Source organism: Oreochromis niloticus, linkage group LG3 (assembly GCF_001858045.2).
Source record: "Oreochromis niloticus isolate F11D_XX linkage group LG3, O_niloticus_UMD_NMBU, whole genome shotgun sequence".
NCBI lineage: Eukaryota > Metazoa > Chordata > Actinopteri > Cichliformes > Cichlidae > Oreochromis > Oreochromis niloticus.
In genome coordinates, this window is record NC_031967.2 from 30,883,765 (window position 1) to 30,899,435 (window position 15,671).

General features: G+C 41.7%; 1 protein-coding gene across 1 annotated transcript in view; it reads right to left on the reverse strand.

Annotated features, from left to right (window-relative positions):
• The window catches only part of htr2cl1 (5-hydroxytryptamine (serotonin) receptor 2C, G protein-coupled-like 1), a 135,026-nt gene extending 120,358 nt beyond the window's left edge, over nucleotides 1-14,668 (reverse strand). Inside the window, 1 exon segment of the mRNA XM_013276726.3 lies at nucleotides 14,537-14,668. The gene's annotated coding sequence lies outside the window, so the exon portion shown is untranslated.
• Nucleotides 14,669-15,671: the final 1,003 nt, after the last annotated feature.

Consider the following 15,671-nt stretch of genomic DNA (forward strand, 5'->3'; position numbering starts at 1 on the left):
TTCAAAAACAGCTGCTTGCTACCTACTTATGCATCCCACATATCAATACTTCTAGCTTTTATCAGTCCTCTTATCATCAGTAGCTTCCATCCCACATACTGAAATTCTTTTTCCTTTCACTGATTTTTTTTATCCACTGATTCTAAATACATCCTATCCAGATGGACTAAGACTTGTTATCCATATTATACCTGTTCCTTTCACTGTGAGGATGGGCTTTTTCTTCTTGGTGAACATGACATCATCCTACTGTGAACACCAAAATAAACAGGCAACATCCACTACGTGTGTCAAGTGTCTCCTTCTATGAGCGTTTTAGCCAGAATCTCCCAGCAGACAAGGCTTTTAGAGGCCCACCCGCTGTGGGATCCTGCTGCTTCTGTTGGAAAACCCCACTTAAATATCGCACCATGTGTGATATCTTTGAAGCTAAAATAAAGCTCGTTGCACTGTTAGGTTTAAAGATAAAAATAAATCACAAAAATCAAGTAAACAAAGTTTCAAGGTAAATTAATTAATGTATTCCTTTGGAAAAGACCAATTTTTGTTCTAGTATTGGTAGATTAGAATAAGATAAATAAAATATCCAATATGACGTACAGTACAGTGAAAAAGTCTTCAGCCACCCCTGATTTCTTTATATTTCGGTAGGAAAATGGGAAATAGGTGCAGCAATTTATTAAAAACATCTACAAACACAGACAAAAGTAGAGGAAGCTTGAAAGTCAATATTTGGTATGACCACCTTTATTCTTCAGCACAGTCTGAACTCTCTTGGGAAGGTTTCTGTCATTTCTTTTTTCTGAAGTAGTCTTCAGGAGTAGTTCTCCAGGCTTCTTGAAGGACATTCAAAGGTCTTCTTTGGATGTTGGCTGCCTTTACATGATCCCACACTGCTTCAATAATATTGAGGATTAGCCTGGGGAGGCCAGTCCATGACTGATGGTGTTTCACTGTGTGTTTTCTTTCTAGGTTTGCTTTTTCTGCATTGGCAGTGTCTGGGATCATTATCATGCTGAAAAATGAAGCTACTGACAATCAGAGACTTTCAGACATTTTCCAAATCGTGCTCCATTGTCCCCGGGGCCTCCTCCCGGTGGGACATGCCCGGAAAACCTCGCCAGAGTAGAGCTGCTGCTCCTCCACATCGAAAGGACCCAGTTGAGGTGGTTTGGGCATCTGACAAGGATGCCCCATGGGCGCCTCCTGGGCGAGGTTTTCCGGGCATGTCCCACCGGGAGGAGGCCCCGGGGCAGACCCAGGACACGCTGGAGAGATTATATCTCTCGGCTGGCCTGGGAACGCCTTGCTGTTCCACCGGATAAGCTGGAGGAGGTGGCTGGGGAGAGGGAGGTCTGGGCTTCTCTGCTTGGGCTGCTGCCCCCACGACCTGGCCCCAGATAAGAGGAAGAAAATGGATGGATGGATGGATGGATGGATGCTCCATTGTTTTGAATTACATAGAAAATGGTCAGGTACAAGGACTGGGCCGATAATGAATGAAAAGTAGACAATGTCCAAAAACAACTTTGAAAGCGCTCCAGAAAGCTCTGAAAACTACAGCTGAAACCTAAATTTTGCACAGTACATTATGATTGAAATGACTTATGAACTAATGACCCAAAAAACTAATTTATACTGCATAATGAGCTGTTTGCTCTACTAATCTGTTAAATTTTCTAAAGGCTGTGGCTGATTTTCCTTTGAAAAGATAAAAGAATTTACGATTTTAAGATAAAGCAGCTCATATGCTGAGAAGTTTTTCTTTATGAGTTTCAAATTGAGAATCTATAGCGGATGATTCCAGAGGAGACAAATGGCTTCGAATGAAAAGTTAATCAAGAAGCTCTACTCATAAAGGATGTTCCAAGAATGCAGAGTTTCTAGTTATAGTTAATCAATAATGACTAAATCGTGTATTTGCATATTTGTTAGCAATGAATTTCTGCCCGCCTTCAGCACATTCTTCATCTGCACATCCTGCACATCAGCATCTGGCATATTTTGAGTGAAGAGCGCAAATTTCATGCAACAGCAAGCTTTGACGGATGCCAACTGTTTGCATGCCGTATATAGCTACTGCAGTGTTGATTGTGCTCCTGTATATAAGCAATAAGGTGCACTAAAGAAGAAGAGGGAGTCGCTCTATCTACCCAACACAGCGTCAACAAGAGTCCCAGACGTGCGACTGAGCACTGTCACATCAAACTATATACGTGCTCCTTCTTTTTTCCCCCCTCCCTTCAATCACTTGAATCCTTCCAGCCATAATAATCTCCTATTCTCTTTCCCATTTCCTTTCACATACTCTGACAACATCATCGCAACCCACCAGAGACAAACAACTGTCTGGAACTGGCCACAGGTCCACACACGTCTCTGCGGTGCCATTGCCATGCCTATTAGCCTCCAGCTAATTACCCTGCCATGCTCGCTGTGGGATTGGCTATAGCCCCATACAGTAAGCTAATAAGCATGTACCTGATTAAATGGGCAGCATTGGCAGTGAGACCGAAGAGATGGCAGACATGGGAAAAAGATGTAAAATTTGTAAAGATGGAAAAAAAAACAAACTGAGAATGAGGCGGTAAAACACCCTGCGTGGTAACAGGTAGCAATTCCAGTAATTGCGAGGGGAATCATTGTGCAGAACAGCATGCGGGGCTGGAAATCTCTTCGATGCGACATCAAGCCAAGCCTCACAGATTAGTTGACATCTTTTGGTGCCTGTAGCATTACTGTACCAACCTAATGGGAACAGGAACCAAATTGGTATAATGTGTGTGCATATGTGTGCGCTTTCGCTCCGCCTTCCTTTGTGTATCTTGTCATCTGTGTCGCACTAAACCAGGATCTTACACGGGTCATTATGCTGCAAGAGCGCCTGGGTACCACTGCAGTGCAGGAGTGCTGCAGTAGATAATAAGCACAAGATTGCTTCAGTTTTTTTTTTTTTTTTTTGATTGCACAGGGGAACGGACGTGTCACTGAGACCACCTGCTTGTAGAAAGGTTGCAGGTAGAGAGGAGCACAGTGGTGACCTACAGACAAAGTAAAATCTGCATGACTGACTGGGAAAATAATGTTCTGTGCATGGAGTACCTCTGTGCGTGACGGTGTATGTATAAAAATGTTCTCCTACCTTCACAAATATGTGTTTGTTTGTATGCATGTAAATACAGTATGAGTTGTGGGAATGTGTGGAAATGCTATTATATTCTTTGGCTGACCTCTCCTTGAAAGTCACACATTCTTGCAACAAATATTTGTGAGTTGTTTCCGTGCACCTCAGCCTCCACATTGCAGGCGCTGTGTGGTACACACAGAAATACACACAGCATGCACAATGAGGAGGCCTCAACACACCGTTTCATTGGTGGGCACTGGAGGCTAATCAATGACTTGATGGACTAACAAATTAAAATGACCCTACCGGTCGCTGACAGGAAAAAGGCAAAAGTGTCTGTGACAAGGAGCAGAGGGGCCGCGGTGCTTTATAATGCGGGATTTATTCAGCAGATACTATACGCGTTACATCTTTTGAAAGAGAACTTGTCAAATGAAAAGAGGAGTTTTTTCAATCACTTCTCTACGCAAGACCCCGAGGTGAGTTTGCTTGTGGGAATTTTACATGTTTTATACCTTGAAAATGGAAAGGTGATGGGAGACAGAAAAGAGACAGGAAATGTCATGCAACAAAATTCACAGGCCAGACTCAAGACCTGGAGAGTCATAGTTCACAGTCAGTGCATTAACTCTGACAACATAATAAAAACTATGTGGTACAGGTGATAAAGTTGTGCACACTCGTAGCTATCTGATGAAAAATGGCCCGTATAAAAAAATCTATTGGTTGGATAAAACCAGCAGAAATGAGCTTCCTCCAACGGGTGGCTGGCCTCTCCCTTAGAGATAGGGTGAGAAGTTCGGCCATTTGGGAGGGGCTCAGAGTAGAGCTGCTGCTCCTCCACATCGAAAGGAGCCAGTTGAGATCTGTTCCCCCGGATAAGCTGGAGGAGGTGGCTGGGGAGAGGGAGGTCTGAAACAGTTCAAAACTATTTTTGGATCTACACTGTAAAGAATAAAGTTGAAGGAATATGAGCTCAACATGATTCGACAGACTTTTGAGTTAGCTAGGTTCTGCCTTGGTAACTCTGGAGAACCAGCCCACATTTTGACAAAAATATCACAGAGTGTAAATGACCTCATTAATATTTGGTAAACTGGTTCATGAGTGGTTATGATGCTGTTGCAGCTTGGACCCAGCTGATGCTTTTATTTTGAAAGTTATAGAGCGACAAGGTGCCGTAAATCAGATGGCGTAAACCAAACAGTAGAAGCGTGAGTTTTTAATGCACAGAGAGACGGTGTGCTCAATGGTTAGGGAACAGGAAAACACGGCTATTAAGGTGTAATTTTAAGTTACACATGGTTCCTTAGCACCTGGTTGATGAGGGAACAAGGTTTGTCATGTAAATGTGTACTTTGTTATTTCACAGATCATAAAGCTGCTGACTGCTACTAAGTGTAACTGCTAAGTTTTCACCCTTTAGAGGGTGCCCACGTCACCCACCTCGGTAACTTTTTCATGTTTAGTAAGTGATGCAAAAGTTTACAAAATTAACTGTTGTATGCTACGTAAAGACAAAACCAAGTGTAATATAATGTATTTTATTTCATGGTATTGAAAGGGTAAAAGGTTCATGGCAAAAGGTTAAAGATAACACTAATGGTCTTTTATTTTGTATGTATTGTAGCTCTTATGGTGTGTTCACATACACAGCTGTTTAATAAAAGGATTGTGAACCATCAGTTTGAGAGACCATCTATTCAACCGGGGATGCTACAGTAAGACGTTACAGAAAGTTGGGGAAATTTCCACAGGAAGAAAATAACATTAGAGTGGGAGAATTGGGGTGTATCTGCAAAAAATCTGTAAAGTCTTTTTTCTTTGTTAGAAACACTTGGAGCCTGTTCTAGACTGGGCGCATGTTCATGGACTGTGTGGAAAAAAAGAAGTTTAGAAGTTGTATGAGAGGTAGAAAAATGTGCACATGTGTACACATGAAACAGTCTGATGCATATTGTAGCTGAATCTGCTTAAGAAATACTTCATCAGGATCTGAAATGGTTTGAATGAGACTGGATGACTCCAGAGAAAAGCCTTGTATATAATATTCAAGCAAATACATGTTCTCTGCATGCCCAGAAGATTAAATCCACTGTGGAATTTTCTCCTGAGTAACTCACGGCTTTGGAAACCCCGAACTTTAAATTACTTAATGAAGCCAACAGAGATAGCGCTTTCATCAGTCCTCTGCTAGTTTCACCTCTTATGATGCACAATGAGCCTACAAAAAGGGACAAGTGCAACACTGTACTTACTTTTTTTAACAAGCCCTGTGACAGTACTTTCCTTTAATGAGCCTGTGGTGTTCCATGGTGAGAGCCTGAGCTCATTTGTGTCTCACTTTATAAAAAACTTACTCAGTGCAACCATTGCAGTGCAGTGAGAAGCAAAACTGCCAAATGATGACCTCTTCCTCAGATTTTGGTCCATATTGACATGATAGTGTCACGCAGTTGCTGCAGATCTGTTCTCCCATTCTACCACATCCCAAAGGTGCTCCATTGGATAGAGGACTGGCGACTGCACAGGAGACAGTGTCTTCTTCATGTTCAAAAAACAGTTTGAGATGATTTTATTGATGATTTCAAGTTGTTTCTCAGTAATACTCAGTTGATACTAAGGGGCTTGAAGTGTGCCGAGAAAATATCCCCCACACCATTACAGCACCACCAGCCTAAACCATTCAACCCAGTATCACGGCAGAATGTGTAATAGACGCGTTGGTCCACCGTGTCCACGTGAAATGGACAAACATGCACTATTGTTTGCGGTCTTTAATTGCCGCAAATGATTAAGCTAGGCAGCTAATATGTATCTCTGTGTAAATGTGTTAATAATGTCTTCTTAAGCACTTTCCTGTGATTATTTTCATGTTGGCTTAAAATAAAAGATCTCCCACTGCTGTTACTGCAACTTACTGTAACTTCTGCATGCCTTTCCGTTTCTTGCTTTGTAGAGGGAAAGTGTGAAATGGACACGGTGAAATGGCTACTAGTGGTTGCCAACTTTTTAACTATCAAATAAGGGACACTCTGGCATGTCAGAAGCACAATGTACAGCCAGTTGGGCATAGTGTAAATATGCACTGTATATACATATTCTTATAAAAAAAATGCTGTAAAATATTGGTATTCAGTTTAATCAATACCTCACATAAAACAATAAAGAAAAAAAAAAATGATAACAGAAATCACATTTCCTTTGAAAAATAAGTTAAAAAAAATTATTTAAATAAAATACTGTAACTACAGACTTCATTTACCAGTTTACCAAACAGCACCTTATTTTTACAAATCACGTATTCCTCTTTACATCTGGTATGAGTGATGGGCCGTCACTGACGACCGTAAGAGAGCCATCTGTTGGTCAGAAAGTGACACATAACGGTCAATATACGTAACATTTAAGGTAAAATAAGCAATGCACCAATTTTGCTCATTATAGAGGACGTCCCAGATAAAACAGGACAGTTGGCAACCCTATAGTGGACCAGCATGTGTATTACACACTTTGTCGTGATAACAAGTTGAATGGTTTCATGTTGTTTAGTCCAAATTCTAAATGTCACAGCAGAAACTGAAATCTCATCAGACCATTGCCCAATTTTGCTGAGTCATTGTGAACTGTAGCCTCAGTTTCCTGTCTTCACTGACAGGAGATGCACCTGGTGTGGTCTTCTGCTGCCGTGGAGTCAGAGATGCTCTTCTGCATACCTTGGTTGTAATCAGTAGTTGTTTGAGTTGCTGTTGCCTTCCTATATGCTCAAAGCAGTCTGGCCATTCTCCTCTGACCTCTGACACCAACAAGTCATTTTCACCCAGAGGACTGCCACGAACTGGATATTTTCTCTTACATCACCTTTCTTCCTCATTCTGATGCTCGGTTTTAGCAGCTCGTCTCGACTACATCTAGATGCCTAAATGCACTGACTTGCTGCCACGTGACTGGCTAATTAGATACTTGTGTTAACAAGCAGGTAAACAGGTGCAACAAACAAAATGTGTATATTAACAAACACAACTTGCTGCAGTTGCAACACACACACACTCATTCTTCACTAACAGCGAGTACACTGACAGGAGGAGAGATTTCCTCATGTTCTGAGCTGAGGATGAAAACTCTCAGACTAATTGGAAAGCATAGAAGTATAACACTCAGTTTGCAGAGACAGTCAAGGACGGTCTATCCTTGTTAAAAGTAAACTTTTAACAGTCTGTCTCGTTTTGTACCTGTATTCACAAAGAGATCCCTATAATTAAACCCAAAGCCATCATAGCAGTATACGGTAATAAATAATACAACTGGATCAAGAAAATGAAGCCGTGCAGGAGCCACTTTGAACGTCACATTTTTCCATATTTTTGACTCATGGCAGTGTGTTATGTTAAACTGCACTGCAAATATGTTGTCCCAATAGTGCCTCTATATGTCGTGGCAAACTTTTCTGCTGTAAGAAAACCAACCCCTACATATTTACTTTTTATGTGGAGATATTAGACATCCACCCACAGCCACGATGGCACTTTGCACCTTGACGTTTCAGGCCTGAAGCATCAACTCCAGTTATAGTAATCATAATAAGTTATTTCATCACATTCTGTTGCTTTCTGCAAGAATGAGTTTACAAAAGTTTTTAAAAAGAATATTGTGCCTCCTTTCTTTTGAAACAAACCAGCTGTGCCAGCTGAACAGGCAGGAAAAGCCCTTTAAACTTCCTCCTTGTTAGAAACACAAAGGATATAAAGTGCTATATCAGCGCATATTAGTATTGGCAAATCTATATTGTGGCTTCACCGTATAAAAGCAATCATAAACAAAGTGACAGTGAGCGTTTTATACAATATAAGTGACGCATTCCCCTTTGGGCCAAGCTGTAAACACTGTGAACTTCTGGCTCTTTATTGGTTGAGAGCCTAAGTGAACCGGAGCAGATACTCGGTGAATTTATCTGGCTGACAGGTTTTAATACTTTTCACTGAAATTATATTACCAAAGGGCAGCAATGTCATCGACTGCATATTCATACTAGAGTCTCTGTTTTCTGAGAAAATTACTCCTCACAAGTGCACATATTACTCTAAAGGATACTTTGACTGAAACTTGTGGTTGGCTGTACTCCATGTGCAGACACGATGAGGAAAAATGCGCTTGCTTGCGTCTGTTATTCAGGAGGCACCAATAAGATGCATTACAGCTCCCTCCTCGTCTCATTAGTACAATCACAGAGTCAATCTCATTCACAAACTTGCTTTTCTCTGAACTCCATCTCGCAGCCGCCCTTCGCCACCCCAGCTCATCCTTTCACCTGATGACTCAAGACTTCCCAGATGCCTTCCTGTAAAATGCACCGCAGAGGTTCTGCTCCAGACGCACATCATGTGGGCGACTCGGTCTGAGTCAGCGTCAGAAACGTATTTAGAAAAATTATTTTGCCTCCTGTAAAGAGCGTAGTGAGGGCTTTTTTCTCTTCTGCTTGAAAAGTTACATCGGTTTAGTTTATTTACTTCAACTTCACAACAACTCTCACCTCAAGCTACTTTATTTATTTGTAGGTTAAGATGCTGCAACATTAAAGAGGAAAATCCAATGATGAGCAAGCATTTCGACTCAATGTATCTCAAAGAGTTTAGTCATGAAAAAGATGCTGAGCGTTCCCGCGGATCATCATGTTATTAAACGACCGCTACTATCAACAGAGTAGTGACATCGATCTCAAAATTATGAGAGAATGCTTTATTCTTATTTTTAGATCAGGAATACTAAATGCTGCTAACTGTTAACAATAAGAGCATCCATTCATCCGTCCATCTATACAGACAGTCCTCTTCCCACTATGCTGGTTGGAGACTATGGCACCACTAACATTATTGCATATTGCGTTCAATGAACAGCCAAATCACATTTCCTTCAAAGCAGGGACCAGATCTGTCACCACTCACAGTTACTACACAGTCACTCACAACTTTGGTGCATGAAGGCAGCGATAAAGAGGCAATATGACTGAGCCAGTCTGCGACCGGACTGTGATGGCTTTTTTTTTTTGCACATGAACTTAAGAATCTCAAAGACTATTAAAGAAAAAAAGCCTGAAATGTTCATTTCGGTTTATTTCAATTCAGTTTTATTTATATAGCACTAAATCACAATAACAGTCGTCTGAAGAGGCTCATACTGTAATGTAAAGACCCAACAGTAATAGAGAGAAAACCCATCTGAAAACTCCAGAACTTTCTTCCATTTGGATTAGAGTATCTACTGATATTTATGCTTTTCTGGTAACACTTGTCCTACATTTTTTGATGTATCTGACCTAAATTACAGAACCTGTTCACTGTGATGGACCTGGGGAAGTTTCGGGCTTTGAGACATCGATGTTCAAACATTGCCTCAGAATGCAGTGTGTGAAAATATATCCTGAAAGTGGGTCAATGGACCGAAATTTATCTTGATAAATGTTTGATGTAGGAAGCTAAAATTTCACATAACTCATTATATATGTTAAAACTTTACAGTATGAAATATTTATGTGAATCGGAGCTGGTCAAGCTGGAAATTCTCTGAAAATTAGGATGGAATGACCCATATGTATATCTGCAAGTCAAAAAAAGTACTTGTCATCAAAATATATCAAAATAAGACAACACATGACAAATCAGAGTGGTCTGGTTTTACTTTCAACTGTGCCAGGTCTAACAAAATGGAAAAAAAGTGTCATGTGGGGACCCTAAAATAATGCTCCAAAATTACAGAAAAATTATGACAAAGAACAAAGAAATTCCTAAAAAAATAAAATAAATAATGACACTGGAAAGCTGGTCTTTGGTCCACCCATTCCTGGGACATTTGAGACTTCCCTGGTGAAGGCACAGTCTCCTCGACACGCTAACAGCTGCAGGAGAAAGAAATCATGCAAATGTATTTGCTCGGGTGAAAATCACCCAGCGACAGTGTTCTAGGGTTAAGAAGGCTAAAGTTGACACTGAGATCTGAGTGGATCTCCGTGTGGTGGGCATAACCGCACTGCAGATTTTAGCATTTTAAGGTGTCTTGCTAGCTGAATCCTGTCAGTTAATAAAACTTCTCCAACAATAATGAGAACAAAACTGAAAGTTAATGCAGAGCCATTAATTATTTTTCCCTGTTATGTGACACAGACTAATTCTACTGTACTGTCAGTGTGAGCAAGCCGGCAGCGATAGGTATTTATTTCTTTTGTAGTCCACCTCCACTGAACAGAAGCTCTCTGAACGGAAGTTGCTGTTATACTTGGTATCGATTGCCTTTAGGGGGGAAAAATCAAGGCAGCTTTTTAAAAAAAAGGAAATAAAAGGGTTACATCAGCATCAGTATCCCACCACACGATATTAACGTTGTAACAAAGAGACACTTTTAACTGTGCCTTCTCTTTGCTTGTTTGTTTAGCTTGGCGTTTTTGGACTGCAGCGCTTGTGCTGAGAAATCTAATGCGCTGAAATTGACTCTCATCCGCTGTCTCTGTTCTAGCACCACAAGAATATAATGTACATGCTGTTTTATCACTCAGACCTGTGAATCTTTTAATACAGGTTCAGTATCATCGCTCTAACCTTTAGTGGAGGAGGATGGATGATGAATCCAGCAGTGCCGAGAGAGCAGCACTGTGGGTGTTTCTGTCACTGATAGACTTTAATTATGCACCAGGAGCTGCTACAATAGGAGAAAACAGCATCCTTGATATAAAATAACTGTCATAATCATTCTTATACTTATCTGTGCTTATAGAAACTTTAATACGGTTAAAACAAAGCTGACTGGATTCACGCTAATGTCACAAGGTTTAAGCTTTTATTTAAAAAAAACATATTTTGGCCCCCTTTTCTTATAGACTTACAAATAAACCTCGTAATTGTTTCACAATATCCTAAATCAGATTCAGGCAATGCTTTCATTAGAGCATTCGCACATGAACAACTGTATAATTTATGTGTGTTTTGTGGTAACATTTACATGTGTGTACACGAGTTTACAGTCTATGTGTGGCATGTATATTGAGGAGGAAGTCTCTTTTAACAGGCCTGTATAATCAGGCCTCTGGGGCAACATTATCACATAAAAGCATACAAGCGGGTTTGAATATATGAATAAATAAGCAAACAAGATGCTGTGTGTGTGTGTTTCAGAGAAAGAAACACATTAAATAGAAGTCATCTAAGAGAGAAAATGGAAAGGAGACTGAAAGTGTCGCAATGTGTGTGTGTGAAAGAGTTCTCCCACCTGACCTGCAGGGTCAGAAGGCTAATAGCAACACGGTAGTAAGCCGTGAGTGACTCATTCTCCACCTCTGGGCTTGACTGGCATCCCTACAGTCATTTGCAATTATATTAAAAGCTGCGTCACGGCCCGGCAGGGGCGTTTCTTGTCTCATTTGACATGCTTTTCCAAATTCTGCTGAGAGAAACTGAGCCAGTGTTGATTTTGTGTGTTTCAGGTATCTTTTCACACAGCTTGTTTTTTTTCTTTTCTATTCTTTTTGGATCCTTTGTGATGGTTTTTTTTTTGCTGTTTTTTGTCTGTTTTATCATTCACTGGCTGTGATCTGTGGACTTTTCAACTGTTGGGACCAGGTTTGTGAGCCACAACATGAAATGGAGGCTGACTGAAATACAAGATTGTTCAAATACATAATGCATGCCTTGAGTCAAACTCCAGGCCTAAGGTGTGTATGATCAGACCCAGCTGCATTAACTGCTCCCATCTCGAGTGACCCCAGGCTCACCTTTGTCCACACCTTCTCATGCATGGAAAATTCAGACTGCTCTCTTTCCTGGGGCATCAGACAGCGCTGTTTCATTAGAGCTGCTAGAGTCTCACTTCTACCCACAAGGAGTGCTTTCTAGCCTGGGAGTGACACGCTGGTTTATTGTAAGAGTGAATTGGGATATGGATATGGATACCTTCAGCGTGAAGAGTTAACACTGTCAGCAGCATACTTTACTCAAAAGTTGGTGATGCCTAAAGCTAACCAGTTAGTTTTTTGTGTTGGATGTTATATCCCAACCTCTCCCAAGCTGTGCATCTTAGGTGACATAATGAACTGGATATAGAAGCAAATACATCACTTCCTGATGCATCGCTATGAAAACTATCCTCATGCACCGGAAATCCAAAAAATAGTTTACGTACTACTCACTACAGAAATTTACTTCAGTCTGGAGAGAATGTCTTCCTCCTCAAAAAACCCAACTGGATACATTTGTTTCTCTCTGGTTCCCACTGATCAGTTACATTACTTAGTGAGGGTGACCGGCTGTACTCTCGTTTGCCTGTATGCCTTGCAGGTGGATGAACCTGTTCTCTGGGACTACTGGGGTCTGGCGGCTTCCTGGGGGCTGGGGAACTGCGGTTGCTGTTTTGGAGTTACTGGGTCTCTGCCTGAGTTAGTGGTGGTGGGGACTGGGGTGGGTGCTCTCTTGGGCATTGAGGTGTGGGGCTAGGGGTGCTTGTGGTGGTGGTTCCTGTTCCCCGGTCTCGAGGCTAGCCTCCTTTGAGTGGGTCCGGGGCCTGGGCTCCTGGTGCCTGGGGTCGCCTGGTCTCTGGCTTCGTTCCTCCTTTCCCAGGGTAGGTCTGCACCCATTTGGCTGGCTTGCGGTGTAGTGTGCATTGGCCAAAGCAGGGAAGTCTTGTCTGCACGTTGGAGACTCACGTGTGCCCACAGGCCCATTAGGTGGGGTGTCCAGGTGAGAGACATCTGTTGCTGGGTACAGTTTGTCCTAGACCCAGACCACTGTGTCCATTTACTGTGTGTGTCTGTGCCCGTCTCACCTGGTCCTCTGGGGCTCCTAATCCTTGGTCATGGGTGCCCGATCTAGGACCTCCCTCCTTCTCCTGCTGGGACGGGTGAACAGATATCACAGAGATGTGTGACCTCAGGTCTTCAGTACTCTTGGGGGCTGCGGATGGCCCGGTTTTGCCAGATCTGCCTCTGGCTCCTAGGGGCTGTTATTGTGGCATCACCCTCATTTTAAAGTATATTTTGTGACAAAGACACATGCACTCTCTCTCTTTCACACTCACACACACAGACCCCACAAGAAGGTTGTTGATTTATACACCTGTGCATTTTGGAATTTTTGTGTTCCAGGCGCTGTTTGTTTGTTTTACTTCCAGATGCAGCAGTTGGTGATATGTTTTAAATTTCTGTTTGTACTCTATCCTTTTAATACCCCCCCTTTTCCCGCCTGTCCTGCCTTAGACATTGTCATACTGTGCACCACTATAATGTAATCACTGAAATAACACAAATAGAAATGAAGAAATAAACAGATAAACCCCGAACAAGAGGAGCCTGCAAAGAATTTATAGAGCTGGTCCTGGAAAAGCAAAATGTGTTTGGCACAACACTGCATTCAGATTGTAATTCTGATTGCAAAAGCTGCCAGACAGGACAGGATTAAAAAAAATAAATGAATAAATAAAAAAAAGAAATGTTTGGATTTTCACTGAACCAGAATATAAATGAGTACATCAGAGAAACTGCTCAGGTGTAGCAGTTTGGAGCCAAAGTTAGAGAGGCTAATATGGTTTAGACATATGTAGAGGACAGATAGTGGATATGTTGGACAAAGGATTTTGAAGATAGAGAAGAGCAGGCGAAAGAAGAAGGAAAAAAGAAAAAGGAGTCTGGAACTAGGCTTAGTCTTTGTCTGGTAAACGTATTGTAAAAGGGTTGATTTGATCCTTTATCACAGAAAGAATTGGATGCTCACTCAACTGGAAGTACAAGAGATGTGAAGCTGAATCAACAAGTTGCCGACACAGTCCAGTGTATATTTATAAAAAACAGAATGAACTCTAATTTTAACCTTATGATTTTAGTCCTTATGATCATTTGATTTTCTACTACTGCCCAGTTGGCTGCAATACATGGTGACACTGGTGACAGAAACAAACAATCAGACACCCTGCGATCCAATACATGGATTAATGGAGCGTCACACACTCCCTTGATTTCACTTGGCTACGGCCACAAACCTGATCAAATGCCTGTCAGAGGGGTTAATCCTGCAGCCTGTGATAACGCAGGAGGTTCACTCTTGAACGTACACACTCCAGTCCCACTGGGACATGCAAACACACAGACTGTACACTGAATTACTTCTAGTGGTTCCACTCGACTCGACACTTCTGTAGGGCCACGGCGCGATGCTAGCAAACGTCTAGGGCTCGTGAGAAATAATGTTCATTAGAGACCTCTAAAGTGAGAAACACTCAACGCACAATGCTGTTTGATTGTTTTTTTAAATACCACACACACACACACACAGACACACACACACACACATTCATCTAGCACGTACACATATCCTGGCAGAGATCTGTCTGTCATCCAGGGACCTTTTAAAGAACCTTGAAGTATATTTACTGCACCTCAGAGTTTGGCTCTTCAGACGGGCCTGTCCTCCTTTCAACTTGCGTCAGGCGTCCTGGAAGTTGCTGGCGTGTCCTTGACACTCTCTCTCTGCATCTGCGGAAGTCAGTTTGAAGAAACGGGTGTCACTATTTGGTGCAAAAAGTAAAGCGACACACTGAAAGGGTGGAAAAAGCTGCATGCCTTTTGGGCTTCACTGACAACCAGATTTAACATGCTGAGTGTTGAGGAGACGTGTGTGTAGGTGTGTGCATTCCTGTTTTCTTGTGTAGGTGGACGTTGTGAGATGGAGCATTAAATATGTTTGTAGAGAAAACCTGTTTGCATGTGTGCGCGTAGGAGCCTGAAGACGTCCTCTGATGCGGGGAAAAGATCAAACACTTGAATTCTCTTTGTTGCACCTGCGGTCTTGAATTTTTGGGGGGTGCACATGTGCATTTAATTGATTTGGTTACCGGTGAAGAATACCAAATATGTCTTTCACACAGAAACACAAACACACGGGTATTAGGGTTTGTTTGCGCTTCCTTTGATCGCTGAAGCAGGACATCACTTTAAAAATGATGCCTATAATAATAAATTCAAAAAATGCAAAATTGTAGATTTTAATGTATTGCTAAATAATTTAATGTTCATGCAGAATTGACACAAGTCACATAGCAAACCTCATGGCCTACTATTAAAGGATATGCAGTTATGTGAAGGTTTTCACTGGACACTTGTGAAAAACTTACCATACCCTTACAGTTTGCTGGACTGCAGTATTCATTGACACCACCTTCTATAGAGTGGATATTCACCACAATGGTCAGACCTTTAAACAACAATGGTTTAACATGCAGCTCGAACTCACGGCCATCGGATTAAGAGTCTCATCCTGAGCTATCTAGACTTGCTGTATGGAAACTCGAATGACTTGAATCACCAAAGAGCTACATCTCAGACTCAACAGGCCTTGTGTATACATTACCAGGCATACCTTTCCAAGAAGGCTGCCAGTTGAAAGCATCTTCTCTTTAAAAAGAACATGGCACCACAGCTTAGGTGTGCAAACATGCATCCTGAACAACCACGAGATTTCTGGAACAACGTGCACCTTGAAGCAACTGTTGCTTTGGCGCTATATTAATAAAA